Source organism: Furipterus horrens, unplaced genomic scaffold (assembly GCF_987537825.1).
Source record: "Furipterus horrens unplaced genomic scaffold, mFurHor1.1.pri manual_scaffold_17, whole genome shotgun sequence".
Lineage (NCBI taxonomy): Eukaryota > Metazoa > Chordata > Mammalia > Chiroptera > Furipteridae > Furipterus > Furipterus horrens.
In genome coordinates this window covers 43226866-43233751 of record NW_028327187.1, presented here as the reverse complement: position 1 = coordinate 43233751, position 6886 = coordinate 43226866, and the positions used below count along the sequence as shown (strand labels likewise).

General features: G+C 40.0%; 1 pseudogene; it reads right to left on the bottom strand.

The window, feature by feature from the left end:
- Nucleotides 1–2440: 2440 nt before the first annotated feature.
- On the bottom strand, nucleotides 2441–6675 carry LOC149990915 (importin subunit alpha-1 pseudogene; annotated as a pseudogene).
- Nucleotides 6676–6886: the final 211 nt, after the last annotated feature.

Sequence of the window (6886 nt, the reverse complement as noted above, 5' to 3'; positions counted from 1 at the left end):
AGAACTTGACGGGGACATCCAAAAAAATGAAAATAGACCACCAACTTACACCACACACAAGAATAAACTCAAGATGGATTAAAGACTTAAATGTAAGCCATGACACCAAAAAAGTCCATGAGGAAAACATAGGCAGGAAAATTTCAGATATCCCACGTAACAATATCTTCACAGATACATCTCTTAAGGCAAGAGAAATAAAGGAAAGAATAAACAAATGAGACAGCATCAAACTAAAGAGTTTCTCCTCAGCAAAAGTAAATATCAGCAAGATGAAAAGGAAACCAACCATATGGGAAAACATATTTGCCAATGATATCACAGACAGGGGACTGATCTCCAAAATATATAAAGAGCTTATATGACTCAACATCAAGAAAACAAACAACCCAATTAAAAAATGGGCAAAGGACCTGAACAAACACTTTTCTAAAGAGGACATAGAGAAGGTCCATAGACACATGAAAAAATGCTCAACATCATTGGCCATCAGAGAGATGCAAGTAAAAACCACAATGGGATACCACTTTACACCTGTCAGAATGGCCATCATCAACAAATCAACAAACAACAAATGCTGGCGAGGATGTGGAGAAACAGGAACCCTACTGCACTGTTGGTGGGAATGCAGACTGGTGCAGCCACTGTGGAAAACAGTATGGAATTACCTCAAAAGATTAAAAATGGAACTGCCTTTTGAACCAGCGACTCCACTACTAGGATTATACCAGAAGAATCTTGAAATAGCAATTCAAAAGAACTTATGCACCCCTATGTTCATAGCAGCACTGTTTACAATAGCTAAGTACTGGAAACAGCCTAAATGCCCTTCTATAGATGAGTGGATAAAAAAATTGTGATACATTTACACAATGGAATACTATGTAGCAGAAAGAAGGAACTCCTGCCATTTGTGACAACATGGATGGAACTAGAGAGAATTATGCTTAGTGAAATAAGTGAGGCAAAGAAAGAAAAATACCATATGATATCACCTAATACAGGAAACTAAAGAACAACACAAACAAACGAACTAAACAGGACACAGAGTAGAATAGTAGTCAACATGGGGGAGGGGGGAGAGAAGGGGGATAAGTAAGGGAAGGGTCTAGTCAAGGAACATGTATGGATGACTCATGGACATCGACAACAGGGAGGGATATGATTGCGGGAGAAGGGGTGGACTGGGTAGGGGGGGAGCAATGGGGGAAAAATGGGGCAACTGTAATTGAAAAACCTAATAATAAAAGAAAAAAAATTTTAAATCAGCTATTTACTTTCCTAGTAATGTTTTGCATACCATTCATTTTTATTTTAAAATGTTATTTATGTGGCATAATGTAGTAGCAAATATAATTGAATGGCTGGCTTTTTGACCATTTCAATAAACTGTTACAATTGGGAAAAACAAGTTGGAGGTAATGAGCGGTGTGCTGATTTTAGAGAGGAGAGTGAGAGGTTCTCCAAGCTGTGTAGTAGATACCCAACCCCAGCACAACAGAAAATGATATGTTATTATCTGTGGAAAAAGCCACACAGAAAATAAAATTACATTAATAAAGTCTCCATCCAGATGAAATAAATGTGGTAAAAAATAAAGTACACAAATAAAAGTAAAATATTAGTGGGTTTTGATGGTCCATGAAATGCACGAATTCAGAGGAACATTTTCACTTGTATTTGGATTTCCCATCAACCTTTAAATTGTTCTGTGGCTTTCAGTTAGCCTCCTTACTTTATGAACACAATTACAAATATATTGTTGCATTTCGTGGTTATAAATTATTATTAAAATTTAAAAATAAATATGGATTCAAATAACTTTTTAAAAGCATATTTTTATATAAAGTAACTCAGTTAGGAGATGGTTTGATAAGATGGAAGGGGCATTGGCTTTGGAAACAAGTTGTGGGGCTCAGGTAAGTGATTTAACTTCTATTCCTCTGTTTTTTCACCTGTAAAATGGGGATAATAATGATATCTGCCATTTGGACTTCCAGAGCATAATATAAATGAATACATGTAAAGTGCTTGGCACATATTAAGCAATGAATAAATATTTTTTCAAATGTTTCATTTATAAGTAAATTCAACTTTATTTTATCAGAAGTTTCACTGAGGAGTTTCAATAATATTGATATATTCTTTTTATTATATGATACTTGCCATATCTTTTTTTAAGTAACAAAAATGGTGGAATTTAATCCTTATTTACAGGACACTGCAAGATATAAAATTCCACGTAGAAATAAGAAACCCTTTGAGAAGAGTAGCTTCATACAGTGTGTATAGTTTGGAACTGTTCAAGTATAGTTCTGTTGTTAAGAGCACTACAATAGCAAACCCCATTTTAAAAAAGTTCTTAGTAGAGAAACAGTAAGACAAATTTATACTGAACATAGTGCACAGCAAACAGCTTTTCATGCTTCAGCTATACAATCTACAAGTTAAAAGTCCCAGGAGTGCATCCTGCATTTGCAATGTATAGCCAGCCATCAGAGGTAATTTCTGGCACAACATTCTGATCTTCCTCTTCCTCTACAGATAACTACTTCTCAATCAAATTTAATAAAGCTTTGTACATAGATTCATTTTCATGGTTTTGCAGTCTCAGTTTGTCCAAACTTCCACATTCTTCGATCATTATACTAACTGTCTCAGTTTCACCTAGTTTCTCAGCAGCCTGAAAGATATTTGAAATGGCATCCAGGATAACCAGAATAATTTTGGTATCTTTTGCAGTTAAGAGTTTCACCAATGGTTCTATTAGCCACAACGAATGAGGTATACAATCTGATCAACTGTTCCATCACTTGGACAGTTGATTACAGCCCATACAGCTTCCTTTTGTGTCTTCAAGTCTGCCTTAGAGAGGACTCTAGTGAGGACTGGGACTAATTCATGATTCACAACTTGCTGTATCTGGTTCTGGCGGCCAGCTGAGATATTTAGCATTGTCCATGTGGCTTCCTTCTGAATATTAGTTTTGGAATTTGTTAGCAGGCTGGGACAGATGGCAAGTTTTCCGGCATCTATTACAACCTGAGTCTGTTCATCTGTCCCTATGACTATATTTCCTATGGTTCTCAGCACAGGAGTCACAATTGGCAATTCAGTAGTTCCTAGGAGCTTCACAAGTTAGGGCACCACTCCTGTTTTCACAACCATTTCAATCCATTCATTTGGACCATCAGTAAGGTAGGAAATGGCCCATCCACTATATGCTAATACTTCTGGCTCATCATGATACAGGAGACAAACTAAACTAGGAAGAATCTACTCAGCAGCATGTAACAGAGGTACAGCATTGTTGTGACAAAGGTTTTAGTGTCCAGGTAAGATTATGTAAGTAATCACATGCTAAAGTTGACATATCAGAAACTGCAAGAGGAGCCAACAGTGGATCAACTGCACCATACTTGATAATCAAGTCTCAGGAAACTGAACCATCACCTGTGATGTTTCTTAGAGTCCATACAGCTTGTTCACTAACGTGAGCATGGGGATATGCCAGCAGAGAAATGAATGCTGAGATAACACCTCCATCTACTACAGCCTTGGTCTGTTCTGATCTCCTAGAAAGAATGTTAGTGAGGGCCCAGGGAGATTCAAACTTGATGGGACTATAATCAGTTCTGCCAAAAAAAGGACACAAATTTTGGAATCAAACCAGCCTGGATTATGTTGTCTATGGGTGGCTGTTTTTCCCTAGAAAGCAGTTTCCTCGCAGTCTGGATAGCTTTGAGCTGGCTTTCCAAATTGTTGGTATTTATGCCTTTGACAGTGCCCTCAACAGATCAATTTACAGTGCCCCAGTTGTTGCGGGGGCTTTTTTCCCTGCAGTGGAGAAGTAGCATCATCAGGAAATGAGCTGACATTTCTCCTTTTCAGCATCTATTCATCCTTCTTAGATTTCCTCAGCTCTGCATTAACTTCTGTTCAGCAATGCCTAATTTCTGTACTCTTTGCCCTTGTTCTTGAATCTGTTAAGGCGGGCAGCTGGTGAATTAGCATCCTTTTTTTTTTAATGTGTTTTACTGATTATAATATTACATTTGTGCCAATTTCCCTTCCCTCTGCTCCCCTCCACCCGGTGGCCCCCCTCCCTCCAGTTGTCCCCCCCTTTTAGATCATGTCCATTAGTTGTGCATACAGTTCTTCTCAACCTCTCTCTGTCTATTCCATTCCCTCCTACCATGATCCTTAATGCCTATATCATCTCCCTCCCTCTCCCCATTCCCCCTCCCTGTTGACCTCCCCCCAATATGTTCCCCGTACCTATAGTTCTTTTTCCACTCTCGTTGCCTGTTTAGTTTGCCTTTGTTTCAATTCCCTAGCTTCTGTTGTTTCTTGTGATGCAGTTTTCATTTTAGATTTCATTGTCTTGATCCTCCTTTTTCTAAACCAGTCCCTTTAACATCTCATATAACAGTGGTTTGGATCTAATGAACTCTTTCAGTTTTATTTTGTCCTGGAAACACTTTCTCTGTCCTTCTATTCTGAATGACAATTTTGCTGGATAGAGTATTCGTGGTTGTAGGTTTTGGATTTTCATTACTTTGAATATTTCTTGCCAGTCCCTTCTTGCCTGCAGGGTCTCCCTTGAGAAGTCAGCTGATAGTCTAATTGGGACCCCTTTGTACATAATTCTTTTCTTCTCTCTTGCTGCTTTTAAGATTCTCTCTTTATCTTTAATTTTTGACATTTTGATTATAATGTGTCTTGGAGTGGTTCTCCCTGGGTCCAGTTTTTTTTGAATTCTCTGTGCTTCCTGGACCTGTAAGTCTATTTCCTTCCCCAAGTCTGGGAAGTTCTCCTTTATTATATTTTCACTCAATTTTTCAATTTCTAGTTCATCTTCCTCGCTCTCTGGCAAACCAATGATTCTTATGTTGGGCCTTTTATAGCTGTCCCAGAGGTTTCTGATCCTCTCATCGTTGCTTCCCATTTCCTCTCGCTGCATTGGTTGACTGCTTGTTCCTTCTCCATATTCCGGTTTGTTGAAATGAACTCTGGATTTTTTTTCCTCACCATCTGTCTCGTATGTGGTTTTGTTCCTTTCATTATGAGTGTTTTTTGCTTCTTTCTCATCTTTTTCCAGATCTTTTGTGAATTCTGTAAGCCACCTGATAACAATGGCCCAGAACTGAGCATCTGACAGGTTTCTTATCTGTTCATCTGTCAGGTTCTCCATCTGTTGCCTGGTGAGCTGTGCCACCGGGATTTCTATAGTTGTCTGCCTCATTTTGACAGATGCGTTTTGTTTTCTTGGGCCGGCTGTAGGGGGCAGTGCCTGTGTACTCGTAATGACCCAGCGACCTGTGCCGTTCGGTAGCCTTTCTCGCTGCGCCGTGGTGCTTTGTCGTTACAAACCAGCGTCCGGTGCCTGTCCGCGACCTATTTCGCAGCTCTGTGGCGCTTTCTTTGGGGGCGGGGGTCCAAGATGGATTCACACAGTTATTCCGCTAGGAGACCGGGATCCGTCCTCCCGCCCCCCTGAGCCTCACTGTTCAAGGCGATGCGGTGGCTGCTTTCCCCAGCGTTGGGGTCGCGAGCTGCCGGGGGTTCGACTGCAGCCGGGGTTGTTCTCCCCGCCGCTGTCCCAGGTGCGACCGCAAACAGCTCCGCCCCCTTTCGCTCGTCCTACCTGCCCAAAGAGCGCCGCTGGTTTATAACTTCATATGTTGGGCTTCCGTGTAGTTTTATTTTCTGGAATTTCTAGTTATCCTTTGTTTTGAAGTAGTTGTATTCCTCTCTAGTTGTAGAGGGAGACCTAGCGCGTCCATCTAAGCCTCCATCTTGGCCGGAAGTCCTCGAATTAGCATCCTTATTGGTGCACATGGTCATGAGACAAAGGGAGACAGCTGCACATTTGGCTCAGACTTTCACAGGAGACCGTGTGGGCCAGACAAGTTGCATGTTCGTCGCTCTGAAAACGACCACCAGGAGACGGTATATTTGCTGTATTTTTTTGTTTCTCTCTGCACCGCTCTCTTTATTATTCTTTTTTATCCCCTTAGTTCTTTTTAACGTATTATTTATTTACTTGTTTGATTTATCAGTGGCATTTGTATCCTGAGGGCTACTGCTTCCTTTCTATGCCACCTTTCTCTTCATCCCCTCTCCTATTATCTCTGGTCTTTCATCTGCTTTTACTCAAACCTTGATTTTTTTAGGAGTTATAGCCTCTGAGGCATGTTTACTAATTGACAGATTCTTGTTCAGTGGCTAAAGCCCTTCAGAGGAAAAGTAATATATAAATGAGGTGAGACTAGTACATTACTTTAGTGATGTGACTGGATTTTTAAAAACACACATGCCAGAAAGTATATTTTTCAAATAAGTGTTGTTATAGTCATAGCAGTTACTGTGGGATTTGATCCATTTGTCTGCAATGATATAACTTTTATTAATAACATGGATCTTAAGTAATAAGTGTTTTGTGCTGAAGCAAGTTTGTTGTGTACCACAAGTCAGGGATAGCTTTTCAACCTTCACCCTACATCAAAAAACCTTCGTGGTCTCACTACCCAAATTCTCCATTACAGTGGCCAGTCATTATTATCACCCTGGTATATTCAAGCTCAACTACCTTACTCCTTGCTTAATCTTATACACTGGGCAAAAGCCCAACTCTAGTTAAATCCAACTTCCTGCCTATTTCCATACCTGCATCCCTACAGCAGAATGCAGAGAAGAAGAAAAACTCCCCACTTAATGCTGGTGAAGAATCACACCACATTTTCCTCAGCCATTCATTCTTTTCTCATAAATTACTATTTCACATTTCTACTCTCTTCACACTTTCAACATTTCCTCCTCCCATCATACACTCATCTGAAAGAAAATGGAAAATAGACAAGAACTTCCACAATCCCAGACCACA